The sequence below is a fragment of the Cupressus sempervirens genome, chromosome 6, assembly GCF_028749045.1.
Source record: "Cupressus sempervirens isolate cs-2001-9-10 chromosome 6, ASM2874904v1, whole genome shotgun sequence".
Lineage (NCBI taxonomy): Eukaryota > Viridiplantae > Streptophyta > Pinopsida > Cupressales > Cupressaceae > Cupressus > Cupressus sempervirens.
In genome coordinates, this window is record NC_143123.1 from 284933463 (window position 1) to 284948870 (window position 15408).

General features: G+C 39.3%; 1 protein-coding gene across 4 annotated transcripts in view; it reads left to right on the forward strand.

Moving 5' to 3' along the window:
• Positions 1 to 15408, forward strand: part of LOC149552327 (Serine/Threonine-kinase) — a 161571-nt gene that overhangs the window by 92773 nt on the left and 53390 nt on the right. The gene's annotated exons all lie outside the window — the stretch shown is intronic.

A 15408-nucleotide genomic window follows, 5' to 3' on the forward strand; every position in this document is an offset into this window, starting at 1 on the left:
CTTCCATGCCTCCAATTTGGCACTTAATCTAGATAGTTCTCTGCACTCACCAAATCTTCCTAGAAGTGGCATTAGTTCTTGATTTGACTTTCAGAATTACCAAATCGGTTTTTGTTTTCCAATCAGCATTGTTCCTCCCAAGGATGTGAATGCAAGTTCAAAATCAGTAGTGGATGATGAATGCGACACTGCTGTGAATGTGGTAGTTGAATTTTCAAGTGTAGCTGTAAACTCCTAAAAATGGTCAACGCTCCTAGCTTTCCTTTTTAGCCATCTTTATGCCATTCCTCAGTTTTGACCAATTTGGATCAATTTTGAGTTATTCTGATTATTTTGATTTATCCTTTATTTTCTATTTGGGATCATTTTGTGCATTTTATGATCATACCTTGTTGATCATTGTCGCTTGTTTAATTAAATAATTTTACAATTCTTTAATCGAAGTTCTTAGTTTGTCCCTAGGGGATTAATATTTTAATTAATTCTCCTATGTCCTAGCATGTCCTCCATTGACATAAATAAATCTTATTTATTTATGTCCTTTGCCATTTTGTATTGCAATTAAATATGCAATATATAGTTGTCTTTTAGTCATTTTGCAGGGAATTGGCAAATAGGTTTTATTATTTTCTTTTTCATTAGTGACCTCTGGCCCATCTTTCCCACTTGTCTTTTCATATTCCTTTCCTTCTACTGATTTGCAGGGAATTATTAAATGCAAATGTTTGATTATTCTCTCCTATTCCTTTTGTTTTGTTTTATTTTTCCCTTTGGCTTTTCCATTTCACTTGTCCATTCATTTACTTTTATTGTGACTTTTCATTTTCAAATTGAAAGTCTATACATTGAGCCCTTTTCTCTCACTTTTGGCAACCTCGATTTTTTAGTATCCTCGTCATTATGCTATCAAATTAATCCTCACTTTTTTGGTTATTATTTGTTCAAATGTCAAGGAGCAACATATCATATTAGAGGAGAAAGTAAAAGCATTGAGGGGCCACTAAAGGAATGTTTGGTATTTGATTTGAATACATTGCATATGCATTTCATTTCAGTAGCCTTATTGGTTGTGATTAGGATTTTACTAACATGGTTTTTATGGCTTTCGTGGTTGGCTTAATCATGTTTTCACACTAATTTCCTTGATTCTCCTGATCCACAATATTTAATTTCTTTCCATCTCTAGGCCACCTTTCTTGTAGATTTCACATGATTTCAACTTGTTGCACACACAATATTAATGATATCCGGTTCTCATATGAATTCATGCAAGCATTTGATAACCAAACTAAATGCTATAAATGTTAATTCATTTGATAGAACAATTGTTGTTCATTTGATAGATACTTTTTGTGCTCTTTTTTCCATCGAAACTAACAGATTGGTTCATTTGAGAAAACATTTCTTTGGAAGTTTTGTAACTGAGAGTAAAAAATGGCTGAATGGGTTTCAAGAATGAAATAACAATTTGTGACTTGGAGATTATTTTCTATGGGCGATGAACATTTAAAGTTATCTTAATGAAAAGAATTTAACTACCAAAAATATTGATTGGTGATGCCCAATATGGTTGACAGAATGTGGATAAGAGGGGGCACCATTGTCTTTGAGTTATCTAATGGTGGTTTCTTGATGTTTTAGAGCACTAACTATAGAGTAGAATCATCTCTATAGCCAGCTATGCCATCTTTGAGGTACAAGACAAGTACCTCATTTGGCTAACCATGGTTAAAAAACTTGGACTTGCCTTGGGCTCAGCAAACGAAAATATTGGACTCGTACTCGGAAAAGACTCTAGAAAGGACTCTGCAAAAGAAAAAAACCGTAGTTTTACATAAAAACAAAAACTTGGATGTAGTTTGCTGATTTGATGTTGATTGTTCAACTTCTACACACCTTAAAACCTTGTTATGACCAAGAGAAAACAAAAAATGAATGAAAAAGGAAAAAAAGAAGTACTTAACTGGATGACACAAGCCCATGGTGCAAACTCGCGACTCTAGAGGCAACAACTCACCTAGACTCAGCTCATGAGTCCATGGTGTGTCGAATCAACTCATGAGTCCAGATGAGTCCATGGTGAGTCCTATAATTTTTTAAACGATGGGGCTAACCAATAATTGAGGCATCAACATTCAGATGGAAAAAGGTTGCCTAGGGTCGATCTGCTACTGGTCAGATATTTGCATATTAATATTTGCATAGATGGGATTTGTTGTCGACAAAAGTATGTTATGCCATCAGGATTAGTAAAACATGTGTTAAGAGTGTGTGTTGGTAACCGAAGACTGTTTTGTTATGATGCGACGATTGGGTTGCACTCCTTTGGGATCTTTATGTACACTTTTCATTGGGAGAGAGGATTCATTCAGTATTAGTCATTGCTATCTATCTCATGTATTGGCGTATGATGTACTTGAAACATTAATGAAATATTTCTATTTCCTGAAGCATTACATGTCTTTCCGTGTTATGTCTTATATCTTGTTACTATAGCATGTATTAATCCAGTTTATCCTGAAGTGGTAAACATTTGGCGTCGTTGCTCGCTTGAATTTGGAAAGAGCAACACATCAAATGGCATATGCAAAATAAATAGGAATACATGTATTGGAGAATATCATAATTAATGGAGTGATTGAATTCGAAGGCGAGCATGCGCTAACGAAAAACTTCCAAATATTGTTTCGAGCAAAGATTGAAACATTTGTATGGAGAGAAGCCGTACACGCAGAAGTTCATGAGGACATCGTTTGGAACATGAGTCCCACGGAAAACTAGCTTCTGCACTAGTTTCCCTTACTGTTCATGCAAGCATTCCTTGCACAGGTGAGGATAAGGGAGGAAATTGAGAGGGAGCAATGTTGACAAAAAACCCTGAGAAACTTTGCTGAATGTAACCCTCGAGAAGAAGAGGAACGAGATGAGACCTAATAGAAGTCCAACACACGAGCCTTAGGCCTTGGGAATTTTAAAGGAAAAGAGTAGTTGTAACTCTATAACAGTTGCATAGACGACCCATGATGTACGAAGATTATTAATAAATAATAAGTGTTCTTTGTTATTTATGATGTTTTGAATTGATGCTAAACCAAGTAAATAAGGATAGAAATAGAAAGCGCAAAATGAAGTTGTATACACCACACATCAAACTATAATCCTTGCGCAACAAGATGAATGGTGGCAAAGGCCTAGGAAACTTGCCAAAGGGGACCATGGTGGTGTCACAGAGGGTGACCATACGGAAGACCTAGAAAAATCAGAGAATGACCCAAAAGAGAGCTCGAAAAACCCAGAAGGAATCTGCTGTCGTTTTCTGAATCCGCTGGCTCGAAAATTGAGGCACAAAAATCGAGGCACCTAGAAAAAACGGACGACAACCCAGTTGAGCTCTCGAAAAACCCACCAAGAATCTGCAAACAAAAAATTTTTTCGACCCCAAAAATTAGGGTTTCGAAAAAAAACGGCCCTAGCTGAAAAAAGCTTGAAAAAACTTCAGATTTCTTGATGAAAAATGGTCGAATCTGCTTCCCAGAGCACGATGACAGACTGAGACGGCTAAGAGCATGAAGATTTGATATAGAAACATGCAGATTTTCACCCCAAAAACGCGAGTCTCCAAAAAATGGCCACGATTTCCACGCGATTTGCAGACCCGTAATTCGGGAATTTCTCCAAGTAGAAAAACCCTAGGTGGGTTTTGGAGAAATTAGCTGAAATAATTTTGGAAAAATTTAAACAAATAATTTCAAGAAGAAATTATAAATTTTTCCAAAAAAATTTAAGTATTTAGCTCTGATACCATATTACAAGGTAATTGGTAAATACTTGCTTATTAATAACAGAGACCGAAAGGTCAATTTATACAAAAGGAAGAGATGATGTTTCCTTAGGAAACGATCGTAAAGAATAGAAACATTCTATTCCAGAGAAAGCAAAAAACGAAAGCAAACTAAAGCTAAAGATATTTACAAGATAACCATTAACTAATAATAGACGTCTTATCTATTATTGTAATAGATGAATGGTGGCAAAGGCCTAGGAAACTTGCCAAAGGGGACCATGGTGGTGTCACAGAGGGTGACCATGGTGCCATGGGAGGTCCATTGACTGATGGAGAACACGGTTCGCTTGACCGTTAGTGGGTGAGAAGTAGCGAGGACTTAATAGAAGAGACATGACAAAGATTAAGTTGAATTGAGGAAATAGGGGAGGAGATCGTCAACTTGTCTCGCACACCACGGGTGGAGAATCAATGTAGTAGTGAAGAGGGAACCAACGCAGTTAGAGGTGCCGAAGCAGCACGAGCGGAAGGTAATTGAGACACTTCGCTCATTTCCCACACACAGAACGAGCTAGTACAGTTTGATAACCAAACCCTATTCTTAGAACCTACTACACAACAATGCAACGCAGGTGTACAAGCGTAGGCGGAGACACAAACCCCGCACAAGGTGCAACAAAAACAACCTTTATAGCCAACACAACCAACTATAACGACACAAAAGACACCAGTTATGGCAGGTGATAAGCATAAATTGCCTAAATTTATGGGTGATGGTACATAAGACCCTGTGCGACATTGTAAAATATGTGAGACTATATGGATGACCAATGGCATAATGGACCAGGATGAATGGGTGCAACAATTTTGGGCCACTCTAAGGGGAGTGACGATCGATTGGTTCTTTGTTATTGATCGGGTGAAGGTAGTCACTTGGTCGGACCTAAAGGAGTTTGGGGTAGAGTTCCGGCTATTAAGAGATGATTATGAAATCGTAACGAAAATCTACAACACTTGATAGGCAAAGAATAAGACCATTCACGACCATGGGTGGAGACTAAAGGAGTTGGTGGAGAAGATGGAAAACCCACCAACTGATAGTTTAAAGAAATGCTGGTTCATCGAAGGATTAGAACCCACTTTGGAGAAAAATGAAAATCCTACCACTGATGTCATACGTTGAAGCATATAACAAAGCAATGAACCTTGAAAGTGAAAGAAAAATGGGGAAGAAGAAGAAGAACAAATCATTCGATGAGGAAGATGATTCTCTTGGAGAGAGTTGCGATGAAGGGTCAAACAAGAAGATCCAAGCACTATGAAAAGACATTCTGCGCATGAAGAAGGAATTTAAGAACATGAAGACTAACCTTGGCGGAAGCACCGAAGGGGACTTATGGTGTAGGGATTGTAAAGAGGAAGGCCACACGAAGGGCTCTTGCCCCAAAAATCAGTTCTATGCCATTCGCTAGATAGTTGGGCATTCACTAAAGAATGTCCTTTTAACATGAAAACTAGAGGCCACCAACAAGTTTTAATAACACAAGAAGTATTTGCCTTAAGAGTAATAGGAATGGGGAATATTTAAATTAAAAGAGTCCCCTTTATTTTATAACACATTGGAGACATAAGTTACATAGAGGGAGTTATGTTTTATCCCATATTGAGAAAACGAAAGATGGAGCTCTTGTGAGGACACTATAAAAGAAATGAAAAAGCTTCTTTTAAGCATGCTTGGAAATATCAAAGAAATTGAAATTTTTTTCGGAGATTATGTCTCAATATTTTGAAAGATGAAATCCCTTCAAGCTGAAAATCTTGACACCATTGAAAGATATGGTCTTGAGATTCAATAGGATAGTAGTCTGAAAAAACAGATACGAAAAAAGCAGTCCGAAAAAGCGGAACCGAAAAAGCAAGCCGAAAAAGCAGTCCGAAAAAGCAGTCCGAAAAAGCAGTCTGAAAAAGCAGTTCGAAAAAGTAAATCGGAAAAGCAAAGCAGAAGGGGCAGCATTGAAGAAAATTATTACAGCCATCTACAACTAGGTTCCTTTGTTAGTATTGTTTTTTTAGGTGTTATAAGTTTTAGCTGTAACTGTGCATTATACTAGCATTATCATTTTGTAAGCTATGTAAATGCCAAAAGTCTTGGCCATATTTCATGAGCATTGTATTAGAAATTTCATTGCAAATTAAGAAGATAATAGTTGCTGGTGTCATTTAAGCAATTCAATATCATTATTTATCGGCTAGTTAGTTGCATACCAACTGTTTGTAAAAATGCCAGTTGGCTGTAGGTGTTCATTTCTCATGCTTAGATCATATATATGCACTGAATATTGTCAAAATTAGTAGCACACTCATGTTAGGCTATTGTGTAGTCCATTTGGAGTCTTCTAGCACAAGATTCTCATTGATGCAAATTGAAAAAAGAGTCAGTTAAAGCCAGCTGAAAAACTATATTAGTCATACGTCCCTTGCATGTGAATTGTTTGATGAAATTCCTTGAGCTTTCATCAGCATTTTTTGAGAGCAGATTTGAGGAGGGCCATTACAGTGGTAACAAAGCGGTTTCCTGCCAGCCTGATTGGGTTATTTCAGATTGAATTCAATTATTAGTATGGCTTTAACAGGAGACAAGGATTTGGAAGAAAGAATGCACAATGTAAAGAAGAAATTAGATTGTCCATTTCAGCAAACAGAGGACCTTCTAAGAACTTTGGAGGAGTTGGAAACTTATTTAGGCAAGTTTGATCAGTCAAGACCAGATGCTATGCAAACAGCTTTATCTACAGCATTTGGTTCGTTGGTTAAGCCCCGATTATTGAGACATAATGATGAGGTAATAAGACTTACAGCTCTCTCTTGCATTAGTGAAATCATGAGGATAATAGCTGGCCTTGATTCTTATGACGATCAGATTATGAAAGAGGTACTTCATACCATGGTAAAAAGCTTTGAAAAGTTGGACAACATTCGGGACCCTTATTTCACAAAGAGGGCAAGATTACTTGAAGTATTTGCAAGGTGTAGATTTGAAAATATTATGCTGGCAATTGGTTGTAGTAGTGACATTCGCAGGATTTTTAATACATTTTGGAATATTATGGACAAGTTTCATCCCAGCAGAGTATTGACATCAATGCACTCCATCATGTTCACAATCTTGTTTGAGGGGGAGGATGAAATTTCTAAACTTTTGGCAGAAGACTTATGATGTGTTTGGACAAAAGAGAGGAATTTGTCACCTATGGCATGTACGTGGTTAAAGAGCCTGATTGATAGGCCTAAGGATCATACCTTCCCTATGATAGGTAGAAACTTGTATGAGGAGTTTAACAGACATGCGGATTCGATACAGGGAGACATTAGCACATCTTCAGGTAATGGTTTATCTGCATCATCTTCACAGGCAGAAGGGGGTAAAGATGTTGTGCAGGTTGAGCCAGTTGCATCAGAAGGTGATATCACAGACACACCAGATTGCGTGATTGACACAGATAGTGATTCCAGTACAGTTGGGCTGAACGAAGTTACTGCAGTTGAGGATACTGTCATGTTTGAGGATAGTACAGTTGATCAGAAAGTGAGCATTCATGACTTTGCTGAGAAAGAGTACCAGGCACAGTTAGATGCTTCATCACATGAGGTTGAGGCTGGTAGAACTCCGCATGATTTGTCCAGCTAGCCGAAGGTGAGCAAAGACAGTATTGTGACTTCATTATCTCATCATGACAGGATGCGGGATATGATAGAGGATCACATTCAGATGATTCAGTTACAGGGTAGACATAAGGGAGCTCAGGAAAAATCTTCTTGTGTTGACTTACAAGCAATTAGGGAAGGAATGGGAACGATGAAGTTGAGTTATTTACATCTTCTATCAGATTGTGACCATCTTTTTAGCTTTGTCGGAGACTATTCAAATGCCTTGAGGAGGAAGGAGGAGGAAGTTGATAGGCTTTCTCGTGAACTTGAGGACACTCGAGCTTCTTTGATGAATACTCCATTGGCATTACAGGACTGGGAGAGACATGGGGATAAGCATGGCATGGAGTTGAGTTTAGTTTCATCTTGCACTCCTGATACTCAGCTTTCTGCGTCATGTAAATCATATGTGGTCGTTGATAATGTTGTGAGTTCATCTTGCATCCACATCCAGGATACAGGGACAATGTCAGACAGGTATGTGGAATTAGTTGGTATTGGTCATATTACTCAGCTGAGGAGTTTGCTTGAGTTACCAGTTGATTCTAGTTTACGAATATGGACTCGAGATTGTTTCATTGGCGTTTGGGATTCAGTTGATTGGAGATCTTTAACAGTTTTTGGTAGTAGTGATTGTTTGGGTGCTATCATGGATTTGATTAGCAGATTGCACAGTATTGTCTTTTCTTGTGCCAGCAGCTTGTCCGATGTTGGTATTAGTTTTTATACACCGGTGTTGGGCTTTGTTCATATATCCAGTTGACCATTCTTGTTGGAATGTGTTGATGATCTTTCATATTTGGCAGTGTGTACAGATGAGTCCCAGGATCATATTGGCATTGATGACATCCAGGAGGATGCAGTGGGCAGTTTTGAAGACTTAGTTTCCTTGACAGTTTCTTTTGGTATAGAGGAGTTGGACAGCAGTGCTACAGACTTTGATACTACGTATGTTGATATGACCTTTGGAGTTGATTCGCAGGATATGGATGTTAATACTCTAGAGACCAGTAACTTTGAGGATACTCCTTTAGACAGTGCGTCAAAGGAGGTTTGTAGGAGACAGTCTAGCCAGTGCCATCATGTGTCTAATCAGTTTAGAGTTAGCGAGCGAGACATTGCTATCACTTGCCAGCATTTCGATGCCGCTCGTCAATTGTTAGCAGTTTATGGATGGGGTTCTCCTACTAGTGATGAGCAGGGAGGCAGTTATCTTTCCTTGACAGAGATCCACTCTTTATGGGAGGCTATTCGGATGATGAGACAGAATTATATGCAGTTGGTAGCCGACAGAGATTATCTTATGGAGTGGGGGAGTACAGCATACGATGCATTATTGGCCAAGGAAGATGAGGTGAGTGAGCTTACTCAACAGCTCGAGGTGACTTCTGAGTTTCTTGAGAGTACACAGTTGGCTTTCAAGGAGTCACAGTTTCATTTAGCTAAGGTGACCATGGAGTTAGAACGACTTCAGTCTTTACTAGATTCTGTACAATCACAGACCGTGGTGTCTGGTGATCCGCGGATGTCCATGGTCGAGGTTGATAGAGGTAGTGGAGATGAGGATATATCTGTCCACGACACTAGTATTGGCATATTTGGTCCGTTTCCACTGGAGGCAGGTTCAACTGAGTTGGGCGCTGCAGCTGAGCATTGTGATATGTTTGACTTGGAGGGCACAGAGACTAGTGATGTTGTTGATTCTGCTATATCATCCTCTGACTTAGCTGATGATCAATCACAGTTGGTTGTATCACGTCTGCAGGATGAGTCTTTGACTGGGATTGGTTCTTTTTACCGGCATTATACTGTAGAATATGTTCATCGGTTTGCTTTTGATCCATGTGTTGAGGAGTTGATGGCAGACAGGTTTGGTCTGGGCTCTTGGTTTTGCTATCTACCGTGTAATGACTATTCACCATCAGCAGTGCATGGGTGTTATGGTTATGAGACAGTGACCGGTGATCTGCAGAGTTGTGATAATTGCAGTAGGTGTGCAGTGTGTGGATTCTCTGTATTTGGTGCAGTTTCATGCGGGAGTATTCATCGTTGTTGCAGAATTGTATTGTACATTCCACATAGGCTAGTGGGATGTGTTGATGGTATTTACTATGTTGGCAGTTTGGGTTATCTACTCTATTTGGGTTTTGATATTTTGAGAGCTTGTTTCTCATGGGTTCCTTACTTTGGAGTTTGGGTGAGTTGTATTCGCCAATTTGATTATGGATTCCTCTTGGTTAATTTTCAGAGGTTGTTGCAGGAGCCTATGTTGACTGACAGAAGTATAGTTCATGACTACATTTGGGATCCAGGTGGATTGATTGGGTTGTTGTTTGACCATTGCTAGGGGACAAGCAATTTTGGGAAGGGCGGACTGTAATGTCCCCTTTTTAGCATTCATAGCATGATGTTGTCGTTAGCCTATTTCCCCACGGTCCCATAGGCTAACCAGGACATTAAAGGGGCTTAGAGGCCATTTGGCCTAGATAGTTTCAGTTGCAGGTCTTTCTGAGGGGTTTTGAGGCAACTTTGGGCATATTTACTATTTATAGTAAGTCATTGTGGACATGGGCGGACATCTAGTGGCAACGGTATGTCGATGGTAATTGTTTAAAATCGACAAGAAGACTTGTTTATCATTGATAAGATTTTTTATGCATTGATAAAGCTATTTTATAAAGTTAAATTTAAATATTTATCTTTATTAATGCATAGACTATAGTTTGTGGGAAATATTTAAATTAAAAGAGTCCCCTTTATTTTATAACACATTGGATACATAAGTTACATAAAGGGAGTTATGTTTTATCCCACATTGAGAAAACGAAGGATGGAGCTCTTGTGAGAACACTATAAAAGAAATGGAAGAGCTTCTTTTAAGCATGCTTGGAAATATCAAAGAAATTGAGAAATTTTCCGGAGATTATGTCTCAATAGTTTGAAGGACGAAATCCCTTCAAGCTGGAAATCTTAACGCCATTGAAAGATATGGTCTTGAGATTCAACAAGGTAGTAGTCTGAAAAAGCAGATACGAAAAAAATAGTCCGAAAAGCGGAACCGAAAAAGCAGGCCGAAAAAGTAGTCCGAAAAAGCGGAACCGAAAAAGCAGGCCGAAAAAGCAATTAGAAAAAGCAAATCGGAAAAGCAAAGTAGAAGGGGCAGCATTGAAGAAAATTATTACAGCCATCTACAACCAGGTTCCTTTGTTAGTATTGTTTTTTTAGGTCTTATAAGTTTCAGTTGTAAGTGTGCATTATACCAACATTATCATTTTGTAATCCATGTAAATGCCAAAAGTCTTGGCCATATTTCATGAGCATTGTATTAGAAATTTCATTGCAAATTAAGAAGATAATAGTTGCTGGTGTCATTTAAGCAATTCAATATCATTATTTATTAGCTAGTTAGTTGCATACCAACTGTTTGTAAAAATGCCAGTTGGCTGTAGGTGTTCATTTCTCATGCTTAGATCATATATATGCACTGAATATTGTCAAAATTAGTAGCACACTCATGTTAGGCTATTGTGTAGTCCATTTGGAGTCTTCTAGCACAAGATTCTCATTGATGCAAATTGAAAAAAGAGTCATTTAAAGCCAGCTGAAAAACTATATCAGTCATACGTCCCTTGCATGTGAATTGTTTGATGAAATTCTTTGAGCTTTCATCAGCATTTTTTGAGAGCAGATTTGAGGAGGGCCATTACATGAACCTACTAAACATTGAAGGGAACAGTGAAGAAGTGTTAGTGGTCACCCGAGCATAAGGGAAGAAAGCCGCATACCCAAATCCCGAAGAGGAAAAAAGGATGTGGGAAGCAAAAATTGAAATAGAGAAGGAAATGATGATAGAAAGAAGGGAAACAAATAATACTGCGAGCACCTCAATGAGGACTTAAGCGGAGCAAAACATCATAAGGCAAGTGATGCAAGTTGAAATCCCAATAAAACTAAATGACCTTGCAATGCCACAATTGAGAACAATAAAATTAAACATGACACCATCCTTGAAGGCACTGGATGGGCTAGTGAAGAGTACTTATGGTGAAAGGGAAAACTCCATCAGAAAGATTCCTCTCAGGACAAAGGACCCGATGTGAATTGCGGTGAATACGAGAAGACACCTTGCGGTGGTGGAGATGGGCATCCTTGGGACCGTCTTGACGGACACCATTCTAGATGGAGGTTCTTTTGTTAACGTATTGCTGGAGGAAACATGGAGGAAATTAGGGCAACCAATGTTGTGGCCACCAACATATCAACTAGTAGGCGCTGACCAACACGACATTAAACCTATTAGGACTCTAATGGATCAAAGAGTGATAATCGGAGCGCCACCTTTCTTCTTGGATTTCATAGTGATCCCATAGAAGAGGAAAGGAGATGACACAATCTTAGGAAGGGGTTGGTGCAAGCAAAAGTGAATCACGATTGGAAGAGGAATACTCTTTTGATGGAGAGAAGGGGTTGCAAGTTCATAATTGACCTACAAACACAAATGGTAAGTGAAGATCAAGGATCCTCGTCCAATTTCAAAGTTGAAGAAAAAGATGATGAAAGGAAGAGTAGCTTGAAACTTGATAAAGAGGGAATCCTGGAATTGGAGGGATGTTCTGATGATGACTTGGATTCATTAAATGGACTCTTCCATTGGCAAATGGAAGACTATGAGCTGTTTCCGAATTACAACATGCTAGGGGTGGATGAAGGAGATCAAGGGGACGAAAAGAACTCGTTCCCAACAGAATATGGTGAATATAAAGAAGGGGAGGCACAGATGGACAAAACACCAACACATGCATTCCACAAGGAAAAACCCATCAAATATGAAGAACCTTCAATAAAGGAAATGAACCTAGGAGACAAAGCCAATCCAAAGAGCATTGATTCAAGATATTTATGGAATACAAGGACGTATTCGCCTGGACCTATAAGGATCTAAAAGGGGTTCTGCTTGAATTGTGTGTCCATTGGATAACACTTATGCAAGGGGTTGTACTTGTGCGGAAGCGATTGTATCGAATGAACAAAAATTATGTGGTATGGGTCAATGACGAGATTGCAAGAATGCTTGATGCAGGCATCATATTCTGTGTACAGACAAGCGAATGGGTGTCTCCGATAGTAATTTCACTAAAGGAGGAGGATATGCTTGTACTTCCATTGTCTGAACGCAGTAACCATTTAGGTTCAATTCCCGATACCGTTCACAGATAGTATTCTAGAGGAAGTTGCTAGACATGAGATCTATTCATTCATGGACAGATTTTCTGGCTACAACCAGATATCAATTGTAAAAAAGTACAAGTTCAAAACAACTTTTGCAGTAGAAGATGGAGTCTTTGCATATAATCAGATACCTTTTGGATTGTGCAATGCTCCACCAACATTCCAGAGAATCATTTTGCACATCTTCGACAAGATGTAGGTCAAGAACTTTAAGGATTTCTTAGATGATTGGTCAATCTTCAGCGTGGAGGACACATGCTTGGTAGCCCTCGGGGAGTGTATGGAGAGATGCCAACAGGCGGGGTTAGCACTGAACCTTAAAAAGTGCAAATTCATGGTGCCTCAAGAGAAATTACTGGGACACATTGTGTGCAATGCGGGCTTGAAGATGGACACAAACAAGGTTTGAGTAATTGTGGAGATGCACCCTCCCACAGACGTGACTAGAGTGAAGTCATTTTTGGGACACATTAAATACTATAGAAGATTTATTAAAAAAATACTCGTGTCCTACCCACTAGACATATTGACTCGGAAGGGAGAGCCGTACACATGGGGAACAAAGCAAGATGCGGCATTTGGAGAACTGAAGATGGGATTGGTAGGACCCCTATCCTCGCATACCCGAATTGGGATAAGGAGTTTCATGTGCACATGGATGCATCAAACTTTGTAATCAGGGCAACATTATCACAGATGGGTGACCATAACTTAGATCACCCTATTTAATTTGCAAGCAGATTGTTGTTAAAAGTCGACAATAACTATAGTACAATGGAGAGGGAAGCCCTTGGTATGGTGTACACCATACAAAAGTTTTGACATTACTTATTGGCGACTCCATTCATGTTCTATGTGGATCACCAGGCCTTGATGTACTTGGTGAATAAGTTGATTATTCATGGGCGAGTGAGTAGATGGTTGCTCCTTCTACATGAGTTTACATTTAGTATTGTTGTACGTCCCAGAAAGAGTCACGTGAGTGCAGACCACCTATCAAGGATCAAGTTAGGAGAACCACCGGAAGTAGTCAATGATGACTTTCCAGATGCACACTTGTTTGGGATTGCCATACTTTCATCCTAGTATACAAGCATTGGAGAATACCTTTCAATAGGGCACTTCCCGAGAGAAATGCAACTAAGCAAAAGGAGGAAGCTCGTGTTGAGGAGACGAACATTCCGGTTGATTAACGGGTTGCTGTATAAGATGGGACCCAACCAAGTCCTTCGAAGAGGTGTCGTAGAAGAAGTGTAGAGTGTATTGAGAGAAGCACATGAAGCTCTGACAGGCAGACATATGGGACCCAACACAACAGTGCGGAAGATACTTCTGGTAGGGTTTTGGTGACTTACTTTGTATAACGATGCTAGCGAGTGGGTTGTGGGTTGTGATACTTGCCAGAGGGTAGGAAAGACATTGAAGAGAGACTTTATGCTGCTTAACCCTTCGCATGCACAAGAAATTTTTGAACGATGGGGGCTAGACTTTGTTAGACTCATGAAAGCAAGCAAAGCTTGAAGGTGTCGGTACATCATCGTAGCGACATAATATCTCATGAAGTGTGGGTAGAGGCATGGACCTTATTAGACAAATCAACAATAAGTACGGCAAGGTTTATCTATGAACAAATCATTGTGAGGTATGGCATCTCAAGCTAGTTAACAAGTAATTGGGGAGGACACTTTGTAAACCATGTCATTTGATTGCTCACGACGGAGTTCAAAATCCGTCATTCCTTTTCGAGCCCGTACTACCCAAGAGCAAATAGGCAGGTTGAATCAATGAATAAGATATTGGTATCAGTTGTCTACAAGTCCTGCAGAGTCGAAGAAAAGGATTGGGAGGAAAAGATGCCATCCGACTTATAAGGTTACGGCAAGACAAACTTAATTCCAATTGATGTACGACCAAGAGGCTATGGTGTAGGTCGAGTATGGTGTCAAGTGCGAGGATGGAAATCGAGAACAGGTTGGGTGACATGGAGAGTCTAAGAGAAATTTTGTACAATCTAAACAAGCTCGATGAACGAAAATTAATGGCGCATTGGGCCACCAAAGTGTCTCAACTCAGGCATAAGGCATGGCATGATAAACACCTAAAGCTAACTAGATTCACACTAGGTCAACTTGTGTTAAAGTATAATAGGCGCAATGAGATTAAACTGGGTAAGTACAAGGTGAGGTGGGTTAGATCATACAAGATACGTGAAGTTAGTGATCAAGTTATAGACCTTGGACCAAAATGGAGCGATCAAGTTATGGACCTTGGACGGGAAGAAATAGCCGACTCGGTCAATGTCTCGAAACTCAAGATTTACCATCAAAGGCATGAAGGATGGAGGGATAATGGCTCACGCGCAAGGCAAAGAAATAACTTAGACTTAGGAATTAGTTAAAAAATAAATAAAAAATTTCAAAAAAGAAGAGATAAAACAAAATAATAAATTTGCAAGTAAAGGAAGGCCGTACATAAGACCACTGTACAACAATGGAAAACTGGGAGACATAGGGCGAACAAAGACTGTATGGTAGTAAGGGAAAAGTGCATAGAAGTCACTGAAGGATCCAGCGAAGAGGAAAGTCAACATCCTTAGCGGCATCCATGATCACTATACATTAATGTTAAAGCACTGTACGACATTACTGGAGAGCTACCATACAAAAAATCTGAAAGTTTAATGCACA